At 35.6% G+C, this 15894-nt stretch overlaps 1 pseudogene; it reads left to right on the top strand.

Annotated features, from left to right (window-relative positions):
- Positions 1-1160: 1160 nt before the first annotated feature.
- LOC138699598 (S-phase kinase-associated protein 1 pseudogene) lies at positions 1161-2542 on the top strand (annotated as a pseudogene).
- The last annotated feature ends 13352 nt before the right edge of the window (positions 2543-15894 follow it).

Raw genomic sequence — 15894 nt, 5'->3', positions numbered from 1 at the left:
ACAACAGACACCGAGCACACAACTGAACTGGAGTACAAATCAGCTACATACTTTTTAAAAATCCACATGTGCATTTTTTGGTTCTTTTGAGAACTGAAAACTGAAGTCAATGAAACCTCATGTGCCGCGATATCCTTCATGAGTCATTAGTGCACATCCTCTGGCAAGCCGGGTACTGCATTTTCAGACAGTCATTTCCAGGTGCATTTACATACTATTGACATATAAATTGATATTTATCCTCCATGCAAATTTATGCACGATACTGAAGTTTGTTCAAGCTACATCGACAAAAGCAAAGGGAAATTAACTATCGCTCCATGCAGTAAAAAGAAGAAACAAGGCAAGCATTGCAAATCATTGCTTTTATGGTATAGTCAGATAGGATTCAGATGACTCTTATCTCGTGGAAATAACTTTTAACAAAAAAGGACAGCAAATTAATCTATATTCCACTACTTTCTTTGCTGTTTCATGTACATAATGTCCTTTTGTAAACATTGTCATCAAAGTAAGCGTATTTGTGCGGCGTATTTTAAATGTAAAGTAGATGAAAAACATGCTTTTATTGAATATTTACTCATTCTTATTAGGTCAAGCTTTCTTGACGTAAAACCTTTATAACCTACCTACAAAAGAGAAGAAATTGTAACTTTTTTGTGTAGTCTAATCTCGGACATCATTCTCGAAACACTCTTATAGTTGATTATAATGCTTTCGTTATTGCGTAAACCGGTAGATGGTAGTTTCCAAATGAAATGTGTATAAAAATGATGACATCACCAGGCAGCGCATTTTTGTTCCAAAACGTACAGCGGATCGAGTAGTTTCTTCTGGTACATCTATTACGTCACGTCGATGCATAACGTGCCTCGTCAACCATGCATATGCAGTACTCATACGCATAGACTATGAATCATAGTACAATACAGGCGCTCCACCGTCAATGTTGTAGGCTATACAGAGTGCAAGGTAAGGTAGTACATTAACTGTAAGATGCGATTCCTTAAAATATGACGAACAAAAAAGTCTAATATCATTTTGCTCGTTTTTGCGAGGTTTTTGAAGAAATAATACTTTTATGCCGATATTTCGATCGCGAATTTTACGAATACTGCTTAAAATACTCTGTACGTCCAACTGGACACTAATACATCAAAGTAGAAGTTGGAACTAAAATCACTTGTTGTAAATAGCTAGACTGGGCTGTTTGTCTTTTATTGGGCGTCTACTAATATAAGACAAGATGCCTAACATCAAGTTACAAAGCTCAGATGGAGAGGTTTTCGAAGTTGATGTGGAAATTGCAAAATGTTCCGTAACAATCAAAACTATGTTGGAAGATCTTGGTATGGATGAGGATGAGGAAGAAGTTGTACCATTACCGAATGTAAACTCAGCGATTTTGAAAAAAGTAATTCAATGGGCTACATGCCACAAGGACCATCCTCCTACACCAGAAGATGATGAAAATAAGGAAAAGCGAACAGACAATATTAGCAGTTGGGATGCAGATTTCCTTAAGGTTGATCAGGGTACACTCTTCGAGCTCATCTTGGCTGCAAATTATCTGGACATCAAAGGTTTATTGGATGTAACATGTAAAACTGTAGCAAATATGATTAAGGGTAAGACACCGGAAGAAATACGTAAAACTTTCAACATCAAGAATGACTTCACTGCCAGTGAAGAAGAGCAGGTTCGCAAAGAGAATGAGTGGTGTGAGGAGAAATGAAATGTAACTTCTTTCAGTGGCAACTTACTACCACTGTTATCACAAAAATTCATAAATCCTTGTTTGAATTATTTGGAAGTTGTTAAATTTTCAAAGTTATGGAGTATCTCCGTCCCTCACTCCTTTATTTTGAAGTCTCGTAAGTATTGGTAAAATCCGAACAAGTCGCTGATAATGGTGTAAGAGAACGTCTTCATTTACCTCTCCTCTAGGTTCTAAGTTTATTGTAATTACTGTAAGCACCAATACTGTAAATATAGATATTAGGTTCCATATTTCGCACACATTAGACATTGACTGGCAAATTACGCAACTTTTCGTCTGAAGATGTCCTGGTAATATTGTACACGAAGTGGAAGGTGGTTAATTTCTTGTAGGTAAAATATTGAGGAATAGAAGAATGGATCATATTTAAGTAAATGTTCAGTAGCGCAGCTCTGTTCCGATAATAATGGATAATGGAATGGAAAAATCTTGTTAAATTGTGAATAAATTGCTACAGGTTTATGGAATAAGTGTTTAATAAATTTTAATACCATTTATAATCTTTGAATTAACCCTCAACTGCAATCCTTAATATGCCAAATGTACTAAACTTTTTATATCTTTGTGGTTAAACAATTTAGTAGCAGTTGACTTCAGTTTTTTTTTTCTTTCTTTTTTTCTCCAATCTTCATTGAAATTATTGAATAGTGTTCATAATAAATATTGGCTGCAGTATTATAAAATTAAGATCTGTGTGTATAGACACAAGCTAAATTGTTTTGAGTTGTCTTATGAATAATAAAATACTTTTTTTACTAGCAAAAAAAAAATGCAATGTAAACATCACAACAGCTGATCAGTTGCGAGTACCACGCAAACCGTCTGCCGTCTCGACAGCGATGCCAGATTTTTATACCTCCTGTACGTCACTCGAGAATTAATGTTTCCAATGTTTCTTCAAACGATTAATTCGAAATCTGTGAATTTTCTAATTAAAATACTGCTGCAACGTGAACATAACAAACGTTCTCTTCGTTGTTATACAAGAAATTAAACCGTATTTTAAACAGTATTCGTAAAATTCGCTATCGAAATGTCGGCATAAAAGTATTATTTCTTCAAAAGCCTCGCAAAAACGAGCAAAATGATATTAGAATTTTTTGTTTATTATATTTTAAGGAATCGCATCCTACAATTAATGTACTACCTTATCTTCCATCCTGTATGTAAAACATCAAGTTACGATCTGATTCTAATACTGAATAAGTTGCATTTTCATTCAGACTTTTGTGTTAATATTATTTTAATTTCTCAATCTAAGTTATAGGCTTATTGTATTTCATTTTTATCTGTATTTTGTATATATTGTGTAAAATGTAAATATTGTTAATTTGTATATTGATTTTTGTTATTATAATTGTGTCACTGTAACGTCTTGTGACGTAGGAAGAACATTTTCTTAGCTTTAAACAAATTTTTACTGACAGTTATGGTAAAAGATATAAATTTCATAACCTCAGAATATATATTTTTCTTTACGGCAACAGAACTGACTTTGTTAAATGAATAAATAGTATATATTGTATCGAGTTTACTATTATGTTCTATGATATATATTGTATATACTAGTTCAGAATTATCTTCGATCTAATTATGTTTCCTGTCATATGCAGCACTAATAGTTTTAAAAGTGCTAGTTTCGCAATGTTCGTGCATCTATGTGGTTAAAATGTAGCTGGACAGACCATTTCAATTTAGTAGCAATCCCACTTACAGTTGACATACTCCATTATTATTATTATTATTATTATTATTATTATTATTATTATTATTATTATTATTATTATTCGAAAAGACTAAGTATATGATTATGTCTCGTGACCAGAATATTGCACGAAATGGAAATATAAAAATTGGAGATTTATCCTTCGAAGAGGTGGAATAATTCAAATATCTTGGAGCAACAGTAACAAATATAAATGACACTCGGGAGGAAATTAAACGCAGAATAAATATGGGAAATGCCTGTAATTATTCGGTTGAGAAGCTTTTGTCATCTAGTCTGCTGTCAAAAAATCTGGAAGTTAGAATTTATAAAACAGCTATATTACCGGTTGTTCTGTATGGATGTGAAACTTGGACTCTCACTTTGAGAGAGGAACAGAGATTAAGGGTGTTTGAGAATAAGGTTCTTAGGAAAATATTTGGGGCTAAGAGGGATGAAGTTACAGGAGAATGGAGAAAGTTACACAACGCAGAGCTGCACGCATTGTATTCTTCACCTGACATAATTAGGAACATTAAATCCAGACGTTTGAGATGGGCAGGGCATGTGGCACGTATGGGCGAATCCAGAAATGCATATAGAGTGTTAGTTGGGAGGCCGGCGGGAAAAAGGCCTTTGGGGAGGCCGAGACGTAGATGGGAAGATAATATTAAAATGGATTTGAAGGAGGTGGGATATGATGGTAGAAACTGGATTAATCTTGCTCAGGATAGGGACCAATGGCGGGCTTATGTAAGGGCGGCAATGAACCTCCGGGTTCCTTAAAAGCCAGTATTATTATTATTATTATTATTATTATTATTATTATTATTATTATTATTATTATTTACCGAACTAGGTTTTAACTTTCGTAACTTCCTGACATAAGCATTTAAGGTTAGAGTTTGAACCCTGAAACTTCAGGATATACTAAGCGATAATTTTCCTAACTTGTTTGAGTACGAAAATGTACTGCCTGGATATCACATGCTGATAAGTAGTCATCGGCCACCGGTCCACTGCTTCACTATGTTATGTAAACACGGACCATTAGGCTTGCCAACTCTCCCGTGTTTCCAGGGATCACCCGTATTTGCCCCTAATTTTTAATAATCTCCCGGTTCCCATATTTGTCTTCTCTTCGAGCACATTTCTCCATTATTTTTGCACAATTTAAAAATCTTTATTCTAAACACTTGATTTTACCGTGATGGTAAAAAAAAAAAATAAATTCTTCAATATAAACTTAAAGTGTCCCTGTAGTAGATCTAGACGTTAAAAATTTTACATTACTTTTATGTAATAATTGTCTCATGTTATTTAATAAACAAATTACTGTAATTACGTTTATTTATATACAAATTTAAATGCTTATAATAGAATCAATGTTATCATGCAAACTTTGTAGCGGTAAAAGTAACACTGAAATCGAACCAAATCAGCACTGTCGGATTAATTTTATAATTCACAGGACATAGGATTATGTATGTCAGGAGGTTATTACTGTATTTTAAAGAAGAGAGGATAAGCATAACATTTACAATAATTGTAATGCAAAGATAAACTTATATAATTAGAATATAAGGTCGAAAATTTTTATTGGGTTATTTTACGACGCTGTATCAACATCTAGGTTATTTAGCGTCTGAATGAAATGAAGGTGATAATACAGGTGAAATGAGTCCGGGGTCCAGCACCGAAAGTTACCCAGTATTTGCTCGTATTGGGTTGAGGGAAAATCCCGGAAAAAGCCTCAACCAGGTTGCTTGCCCCGACCGGGATTCGAACCCGGGCCACCGGGTTTCGCGGCCAGACGCGCTGACAGTTACTCCACAGGTGTGGACAAGTAGGAAATCGTTCATAAACCAGCTACTATAGACAGAGTTCAATATGTAACCACGTGAAGCAGGCATATTTAAATAATTGTGTTTCGTGAAAGAGAGCCTGAACTCTGACGTAAATTCCACGTGACAACACCCCTCTCCGTGCTGAACCCCTTCCCCTAGCGTTGTCTGTCCTATCAGCAATGGCTCATTCTGTTATCCAGTACTATCTGAATAGTGATTTGGCGTTCATGACAGATATTCCTGATCGACTGAACAAATTGAACTGCCGACTTCAAGGACGTGATCAGAACATAGTTGACATGTATGAAGCAGTGGAATCTTTTTCCATGATGCTAATGTTTGAAAGAGCAATTGGAAGAAAATCATTGTCATCATTTTTTTTTGTCTGAAGTCACTTTCAAACGTTTCTGATTCGAGAATAGATAAATACTGCCACATTATGAAAACATTACTTTCAGAATTTAGAGATAGAAGGTTCTGTGGTTTTAAAGAAATGGAAAACGATTTCTCACTATTTGAAAATCCCTTTATCACACTCATTCTGAAGGTACGACCAGATTTACAATTTCAGATTGCTGATCTCCAAAATGACACCTTTGTGAAAAGCAACCATAAGGATTGTGTTGGTTTAGATATATTTAAAAATATTGACTCCACGTCTTAGATCATTTTTCGCAGCTATGTTCGGTTCCACGTATATTTGTGAACATTTATTTTTTTTTTTTCAAAATTAACCACATGAAAATCAAAAAGAAGGACACGCTTAACGGATGTCAGCCTTCGTGCACATTTGGCAGTGGCTACTTATGAGACAACCCCTAATCTTCAGATCTTACCTAATGCAAATATTGTAATAAAATAAAAGAAAATAATATAATCCTACAAATATATTCATTCCTTCATTCTCTTGTTATAACACGTGACGATCACAAACCGCCTCTGCTGTCAACTGACAGCGACCGATGCTCCCCAGCCCTTGTCTTCACTTTGTGTGTAGCGGGTAGTACACTATATATTGCCTCTTGAATTTGTGACATTTTGTGATGTCTGACGTGGAGCCTTAAATATTCTTCAGCGACCAGGCATAATAGATAGAAAGCAAAGTATTGAGATCATAGGTTATTGGGATGGGTATATCACACTTAGGAGATGCGAAATTAAATTATATTGAATAATAAAATAATAGAACAGGTGTCCAACTTTAATTATCTTGGTAATGACGTGAATATAACTGAAATAAGAAAGGATGTTGATACAAAATTAAATATATTTCAAATTATTTGCGGTAGAATCAATAGAACTTTGAAAAATAAAACGAGAAATGAAACAAGAATGAAGTTTTATAAAACAATGGTTGTACCAGTTCTATTACACGGCAGCGAGACTTGGATCACCACAAAACAAAAATACAAAGTACAGAAATGAGATTCTTAAGAAGAACAACAAAAGGTTGCACCAAACTAGATCATATAAAAATGAAGATATGATCTGCATTAGATACATTCTCAATAAACGATAAAATAAAATAATATCGCAATAACTGGCACAACATGTTGAAAGAATGGACGCTACTAGAATACCGAAAGTAGCATTTGAATATAGACCACAAGGAACGAGAGACATCGGAAGACCCCAAAAGAGATGGAAGGATTTGCTATGAGACCGGAACAGACTGTGGCCTAAGCCATGAAGTAGAGAAGAAGACGAAGAATTAGAAAAATAAGAAGAAGAAATCTTTTAGTAAAATTGGGAACTGATACAAACCGAAGCTGCTGACTCTCTCAGCCGGCCTCCACGGACATGTCAAAAAGTGGTAGTTGGTGGCCAGCAGCGCAATTCACTCCACTTCCGACAGGAGAGGGGGCTTACGCCTCAGACCGTTGAGGAGACGGGCGAGGGGACTTATAACTCAGACCGTTGAGAAGGGAAACATGGGGAGCTGTTGGCGTAGAATGGTACACGGGTTTAGAAGGATGGCGGAGGCTGGTCGTCAGGGTGTTAGCGGTTAGATCGGTTCGGCGTAGGTGGGGTCGGTGGGCATGCAACTCATCCCAGAGTGCGCACAATAGACCTCAGGTCTCATTGCATGGGATGTTCCCCTCCCGCTCTCATAGAGGGAGGAAAAAGAAAAGTCTGCAATTTAAGGGATGGAATATGTATTGCCATTCAGACGTGAGTGAGTGAGTGAGTGAGTGAGTGAGTGAGTGAGTGAGTGAGTGAGTGAGTGAGTGAGTGAGTGAGTGAGTGAGTGAGTGAGTGAGTGAGCCGGCGATGCGCTGTTGCCAAACTATGAAGACTTTCAACCTAATTTTCTAATTAACCATGCACTGAATAAAAATACAAATCGCAAAAGCTTTTTTTTTTCAGTTTTAATTTCTATTTCAGCCTTAAATGTGCATAATTATTATATCACTTCCACTCTGTATAATTCGATTTAAACCTTCAAATTGTGTAACGGAAATCTTTCATCGAAGATTATAATATTCTGTTCTTTGAAATAAAAATTAAAAATAAACCAGGGAGTGAAGAATCAATATTTTGGAAGTGACAGCAATTCAGAAGGCAACTTAGCGTGAAATAGATATATTAACTAAATGGGAAACTAGATAGAGTTGCCATGGATTCGTCAATTTTATAACTCAGCAACGCTTTCATTTGTTTCCAGGTAGACGCTGCGCTTTCGTGTTTCATTTATCGGTTGTGTGATTCAGAACTGCTCACTCCAGTTTTGTGTCCTAATTCACGCATTTAATTAATCGAGTTTTACAACAATGTCCACTAACGTTGGAGGTTTAATTTTATAGCAAACAATAGCTTTAGATTGGACTCATTACCGCTCAGAATTAACTACCTGTTTGTTTGCACAGACTATGTAACAGGTTATATACAATATCATTCCCCGCGCGAGTGCACCGCTCTCTTTATGATTCCAGTCAACTCGCGCGATTCACCTCTCAAAACAATCGAATGGGAGTAACAGAGTTTAGTTTTGCACGAAGTCACTTTCATAGCAACGACTAGACTTCCGAAGAACGGAGCAAGAAGTTTGTCTTACATCGTGAATAAACAAAACACACCATTCAAGCAAAGAATGCATAATTCAACAAGGGATCTGAGTAAGTGTACGTGATATATTAAACAACTAGATAAGTCTATTTCCAGTATATTAGCCCTTTTCGTAGCTCAAGTTCGCAGAGTGCTGGCTTAAGACAATCACTAATATTCAACTTGAAGTCTCGGAGATGCGGGAGATGTATTTTTGGTGGACAAATGAAAATTTGAAACAGTCTCTCTCCTGGCTCTTCCCTATTTCCTTCGTTTTTCTACCTACACTTTTCCGTTCCCGACCATTCTGTTTTCCCAAATTTTACTTTTTCCGAAAAAGTTATTTCTTATATAGGCTACATTTTTTCGAAAGAAACTTTTTCCGTTAATGATTATTTGAGCATGGGAATTCATGGAAGTATAAAAATACTTTGTTACTGCTAAGTAGTGTCGTGCTATGTTCGAATATGAGAGGGGATATCAAGATACTACAGAGATATCATTTTATTTTTACTAACATTTCTAATATTAACCTGGCTACACCTTTGGATTAACGGTTGAGAACCGGAAACACCGTTTGCTACCCCCCTTCCACGACTGGAGTTCGATGATACTGGCGTAAAATACAAACAAATCACTTTACTAGGTATAGGAGGGAAGAAAAGTAGTTCATCCGATTACGTAAACTAGGAAATACCGCGATTTTGAGTTTGATAATTTTCATTTGGTTTTTGTTTAATCAAAATACAATACTGTATTAACGATAAATGTTTTTACTCACGAACTGAGCTATCCATTCGGACGTATTGATTATGCACTGTATGTTATACTGTCTACAGCACATTAGCAAACAATATAGAGAATGAAGTTAAATTGAAAAATAATTATAATATAGATATTTAAACACAATTTTGAAAATGGCGGCCGTTCATTTCGATACAGGCTTTAGTGGTCTTGTGCATATTATCGCAGTATAGACTATTGTACCTAATTCCAATTACCAGTTTCGTCCTTCGTACGAGTAACTCATGTTGAAATAATTCTGTACCTACTCTTTAAAAGAGTACCTTACGTACTGTAAATCTAATCTTCATTTCTGCCCGATCCGAAAAGATAAAATTACTCAAATATGCTATCTACTGTCCGTCCAAATGGTTTTCTCTCAGGGTCGTAGAAAGGCAAAAATCACGTGACAGTTAATTACTTAACGAGGCCCTTTCATTTAAATTGTTTTAAACAGTTGTATAATAATACGTAGACGTCCAATTCCTAACAGAAATTAATGTTTTTAGAAAAGAGCTAAGACAGCCCAATCACTCGCCTTTACAGAGCGGCGAGCAGAAGCAGGTGGGGGAGGGAAACCAGGATGTGACGTAGGCAAAAGGACGACAGTACCTGTGCGAAAATATGATTCAATGTTGAAAGCTCTTTCGTCCTTGGAAAACGCGAACATATTTCTGGAACGTACTATAATCACTACCTTAGTAGTGTTTATTAAGACCGTAAGGCGACTTTGACTGCAAAAGCGGCCTTGGTTTTGTGTGGAGGACGATTGAAAGTTTACTAGTAGAGGGGGTGAAGTATATTAAAAAACTCAGATATAATAAAAGTTGAAGTAAAAATAAAATGATGTCCCTGTACAAACTTCGTCCTACTCCAAAGGCACCCCACCAGTACGTAGAAATTAAGAATATAAACTACAATAACAGAGTATGTTGAAAACCGGTAAGAGGCCTTGTATTCGGTTCACGTTGCCGAATCTCTGTAGAACCGAAGCTCCCTTTCCGTTTGTTGAATTTTCCCATTCCTTAGATATGCAGTGTTCAGAGCCATAGTGGGCCAAGCGCCATTTATTAAAAACGAAGAAAGCAAGGGTTAAATTTAAGTGAATAACATAGTTTAATGAAGATTGACTATCATTTAGTTTTAATGTGCATACTTTATATTACTTGCTATATGTTTTATTGAATTATGGTCATCACTTAATTTTAACATCTTGTTTTTAACATATGACGCTTGGCCCACTATGACTCTGAAGCCTTTATATATTCGGTACCTTTCTCCTTAAGAATCTAAGACACATATCTTGCGATGTTACCAACTGTAATGATTATGGTAAGTTTTCTTGTTATTAATATGACTAAACATTCACAAAAATACACGTATAAATAAATAAAACAAAATATATTAAAAAAACGGATATGTTCAGGTACCGACTAGTTTTGTGCAATGTTAAACATAAGAGAGGAAAACAGGGCATTACAAACTTCTTCTTATTCCATATGAAAACTAATCGCAAGGTATGTGCCGAAATCAGTAAGCGGTTTAAAATAGTGTCGAATTGGCGAAGTTCAAATATGACAGTGACAACCAAGACATTACAAACTACTTCTTATTCTATATGAAAACTAATCGCAAGATCTGTTTAAAATCGTGTCCTGCTATGTTCAAGCGTGAAACAAACAACCAAGGCATTACAAACTTCGTCTTATTCCACATGAAAAACTAATCACAAGATATGTGCTGAAATCATTACGCGGTTTAAAATAGTGACCTGCAATGTTCAAACATGAGAGAGGCAATCAAGACATTACAAACTTATGTTTATTGTATATGAAAACTAATCGCAAGGTATGTGCTGAAATCCTTAAGCGGTTTAAAATAGTTTACTGCAATGTTAGGACATGAGAGTGACAACCAAGATATTACAAACTATTACATATTCCATATGAAAACTAATCGAAAGATATGTGCTAAATCTTTAAGCGGTTTGAAATGGTATCCTGCATTGTTCGAACATCAGAGCGACAACCAAGACATTACAAATTCTTCTTATTCCATATGACAACTAATCGAAAGATCTGTGCTCAAATCCCTAAGCGGTTTAAAATCATGTCCTGCAATGTTGTTGTTGTTGTTATTAATAGCCAATTACTTTCAATTCAATACACATAGACTAGTTAAATCTTAAAGCAAATTATATCTTTCATTTATTCGTTCTGATTTCTTTACCTTAATTCCTGAAGGCATATGGACGTTACACGTGATCACATGGATTTCCTCAAATCTCCCGTCACTTTTTTAAGACGTGGACAACATCCAAACGGTTGTAACAAGACTAATGAACGAAATTCAATACACAATCTTCCGAAACTCGTAAAAGTAGCTTCATGAACTCTATAAAGCCACTGTTAAATAAACCGTGCTCAAATTGTTTAGTCAGAACAGCCTACCTATTTTTTTTATATGAATCTCGTTTTCCCGTTGTCGCGCTGTTTTTAAATATGAATGTTATATTTTAGTTTAAAAAATATCTCAATAGCTGAAATAATTAAAACAATGACATTAAAAATAATAATGACTCTAGGATGCGTAAGCGCTTTAAGTCACAAAATGAAATTAAATAAATAGGCAAAAACAATTTTTCTCTTTAAACTCACGCATATTGACGTATACGCTATTTGCGCCTCTGGGAATCATTTTGTTGCCTATATGATGAATCATGTTTTGATGTTGGGACATCCAATAGGTAGGAATCTGTTCGTATAGCGTGGTAAGATAATCGGAGTATGGAAGTAATCAGGATGAATTAACATGGAGGCGAAAGAACCTAGAATTGTGGCCGAAAACTATCCAACATTTGTCCCCAAGGGGTTGAGTAGAATCACCAGAAAAATATCAGTGGGGTGCCCTGCTACGGAGACTCCCACAAGGTGTGAGGCATAGAATTATGTCAACAAAGTTCATGAGATGAGAACGGAGTAATTTTGGCTCAAGAAAATTCGAAAGAAACACACATTTTGAAAAATTCTTGTCTAATTTGCAGAGTCCATACACAATATACAAGAATTGACTGATAATTCATGTGTTAGTTGAGTTGGAAGTTGACCATTCGGAAAGAAGTGGACGGCAACGGTTCGCTGTGATAGCGGAGCCGCGTGGTCAGAGTTTTGGTATCCCAAAGTCCGCTTCCCCCACCACTTCTGTTAAGTCCAGTGCGCGATCGAAACTTCCACATCCTCTCTCTTTCGTTCGCGGTTTTCAATTCATCTGATTTGGTGACAACAATGTGTCTCCGTTATAATTATACAGGGACATCATTTTATTTTTACTTGCATTTTTATTGTACCTGCATTTCTGAATGTACTTCACTCTTACCCCTTCACTAATGTCCTTGCTCCCGTCAGACACACAAACTTACGGCCGCTGTTGCATTCGAAGTCTTCAAGCAGTGAAGTAAACACTGCAGTGTATAGTGTTTCATAAATATGATTGCGTTTTCTATAGAAGAGAGAACCTATATTAATAATATCGTACTAAAAATTATATTCAAGAAACGATAAATTCAATTTCAGAGAATATGCTTCAAAATGTTTTTAATAATATGCGTACTGAATTGAAGCCTGCATTGTAATGGACGGCAACCATTTTCAGCGACTTGTTTAAAAATTCAGATTAGCTTTTTTGAATTGAGGTGGCTAGAAGCAAAGAAATGCTAGTGACATTTGTAATAACATGAGTTAAGTGCATCCAGTGTAAGCAAAAGTATCTAAATTTTTGGTGGCAAAGGGATATTTTAATCGCATCACACATTAAAAGTTAAATAAAAATTTCATCGATTTTACGAAAGCTTAAATATTTAAACCCCATTTTCTCAAAAGTAACTCAAGTGCACTTACAGCCCTTTACTTATGACTCCCTCAATTTAAATGCACTCTCTATATTGTATGTTAACATCAATAATTAATATGCTAAATAAAGTAGACATTACATAACGAACATAGCCGCCTGAGTTTTTTTTTTTTAATGTTACTACTCTACTGTATTTTGATAAATTCTGTAAAAGTGATGATTAAACTGAAAATCGTAATATCGTATTTCCCTACAACATAAATGGATACACTACTTTTCTCTCCTCCTATACCTAGTAAAATGATTTGTTTACATATTGCACTAGCAACATCAAACTCCTGTAATGGAAGGGGGCAACAGTGTTTCCGAGTATAGCCAGGTTAATGTTAAAAATGTTGGTAAAAATGAAGTAATGTCCCTGTATTTGCATTACATCCAACTCCGAAATGTTACTTTTGTGGAATAGTGCCCTGGTCTACAGCTCTGGGCGCGGCAAACAGGAAGAAAGTATGTAGAGTTGTAGACGATGCAGGTACTATTCTCTCAAAAGTATCTGCCGCATCAATACCACAAGGACCGTGCTTCAGAAAGTAAATATTGCAACATTTTGTAGCCCACGATTGCTCTTATGCCCACCAGTGCCAGTGGCCAGTGTGATTGACTCCGGATCGGCAGGCAAGCGCCAACCGGGAAGTGTAACGAAGAAAGAAATGAACAAGAAAACATAGGACACATTATCACAACATAAAATTAACTGTCTTCAGAATGTCTCTGCGACAAAGTTTCAAAATGAGGAATTATGTCACTTACTGCCAATCGTAGTTGATCACGAAGGTATTTGTCTGTCAGTCGTGATCTAAATTTGATTTTTACTATTTTCATTGTTGAAAATAATTTTTCACAAACGTAAGTTACAGCGAACATGGCTTCAACAGAGCAAGCGAAAGAACGAAGCTTCAAATATTTTTTTTTTCTAAAGATTTGAAAAGTTCAATATCTGTCAAGTCCTTACATCTAGCTTTCATTTAACCTCACATTGTAAATCTGTGAGTTTAAATTGAAAATCTAACCGCATTATTCGTACATCTGCTGAAAAAGAATCGACGTACAGAGATGATAATGATAATGATAATGATAATAATAATAATAATAATAATAATAATAATAATAATAATAATAATAATAATAATAATAACACAACCTTTTAATGTTTCATCAGTAACATGTAATGCCGTTTTATGTTATACAGCCGTTTTCCTAGTAATATTTGTGAAAGAATCATACATTTAATATTTTCATCATATTGTAAGCAAAAGAATGCATCCTCCCATCCTACTTGGAACTTTCGTTTTTTATAGAGGTACATGGTTTCGAGAGAGATATTGCGACGATACGCCACTCGCAGGCCCGAGACAAATACAAATGGAACGGAGTTTGACTCCAGTGAGTGAGAGGGTGGGGGTTGTAGGTAAGAAGCGAGAGAAAAGCACTGCGAGCCACAATGTGCTCGTGAGTCGCATTTTCGCCGCGGTTGCCATAGGCTATATTTTAAAAAATATTTTTTCGTGGGCAAAGGCGTCGTAATGAAGAAAAATCTCAATTTCTCCATTTTCATAAATAGTAAGAAAAACTGTTTATATGTCAATATAAACGTTAAGTTCTCAGCATCAAAATAAACCATGATTTTGATCATTGGGTGAAAGGGTTTCGGAGCCACAACAGTTTAAATTTGCTAATTTTATGAAAATACGATAAATTTAAATATTTTTAATTTAAACACTATGAAGTTCTGATGCCTCAAACTTTGCACAAAGCATTGTATCACAGTTGTCAACAGACAGAAAAAGTTTCATTGTATTTAAAAATTGCAAGGTCAATTTTCTCTGTATTTCGGTCGATTTGAGATGGAATAACCCGTATGTATATCCTAGGTGCACCATATAGAGACTTATGGATATGGTCCGTCTTGACCTCAAGGAATAATTTGTCGATCATATAGTCCGTGTTCAATTTATAAGCTGGATACAGGGGGTTACACTGAAATTGTCTGCAAACTAAAATGTATAGCAATAAACTAGACTCTTAATACATGCAATTCAGTTTCCAAGGGAACTGATGCTTACAAATTCTAAAAATATTTTATAGTATAGCTGTAAAATATATTGATAAGTAAACAGTGTAGGCCCTATCAAAGTGGTAGTATTATTAATTTCAACTATATTGGTTGCTTTATAATAATCTTGTATTTATTACTGAAAGGGAACGTTACCCTGGTTAAGAGAGGATCTCCACCACTACGCGATCTTCGCAAGCTGTTACATAGCTTAAGCATGACACTATGGAAGGAGATGGTGTTTCGGAACATCTCTCTGGCTTTCTCATACACCTGGGAAAGACGGGTTACTCTATTCCATAGGAAGCTTTGTGAATCCTGGAGTTGTTCTGAAGTTATGGTGAGGTGTTATACATCGCTTTGATCTGGACTTGAACACTGGCTCTCTTCCCTATAGTAATCTATCGCTCTGCTAACAGAGACACATCACAAAGCTTCATAGAGTTTACCGTGCTTAGAAAACCTAGTGGAAATTTTAATACAAAGTACACTGTTCACTTAACCAACATTATAAATAGAAGAATGGTAGGAGATTCAAGGATATGAGAATTGTCTGTTATTATTCGGTTGAGAAGCTTTTGTCTTCCAGTCTGCAATCGAAAAAAGCTGAAAGTTAGAATTTGTAAAACAGTTATATTACCGGTTATTCTGAATGGCTGTTAAACTTGGACTCTCACTTTTACAGAAGAACACAGGTTAAGGGTGTTGAGAATAAGATGCTTAAGAAAACATTTGAGGCTAAGAGCGATGAAGTTACAGGAGAATGGAGAAA

Source organism: Periplaneta americana, chromosome 5 (assembly GCF_040183065.1).
Source record: "Periplaneta americana isolate PAMFEO1 chromosome 5, P.americana_PAMFEO1_priV1, whole genome shotgun sequence".
Classification (NCBI taxonomy): domain Eukaryota; kingdom Metazoa; phylum Arthropoda; class Insecta; order Blattodea; family Blattidae; genus Periplaneta; species Periplaneta americana.
This window is presented reverse-complemented; position numbering and strand designations above follow the sequence as displayed.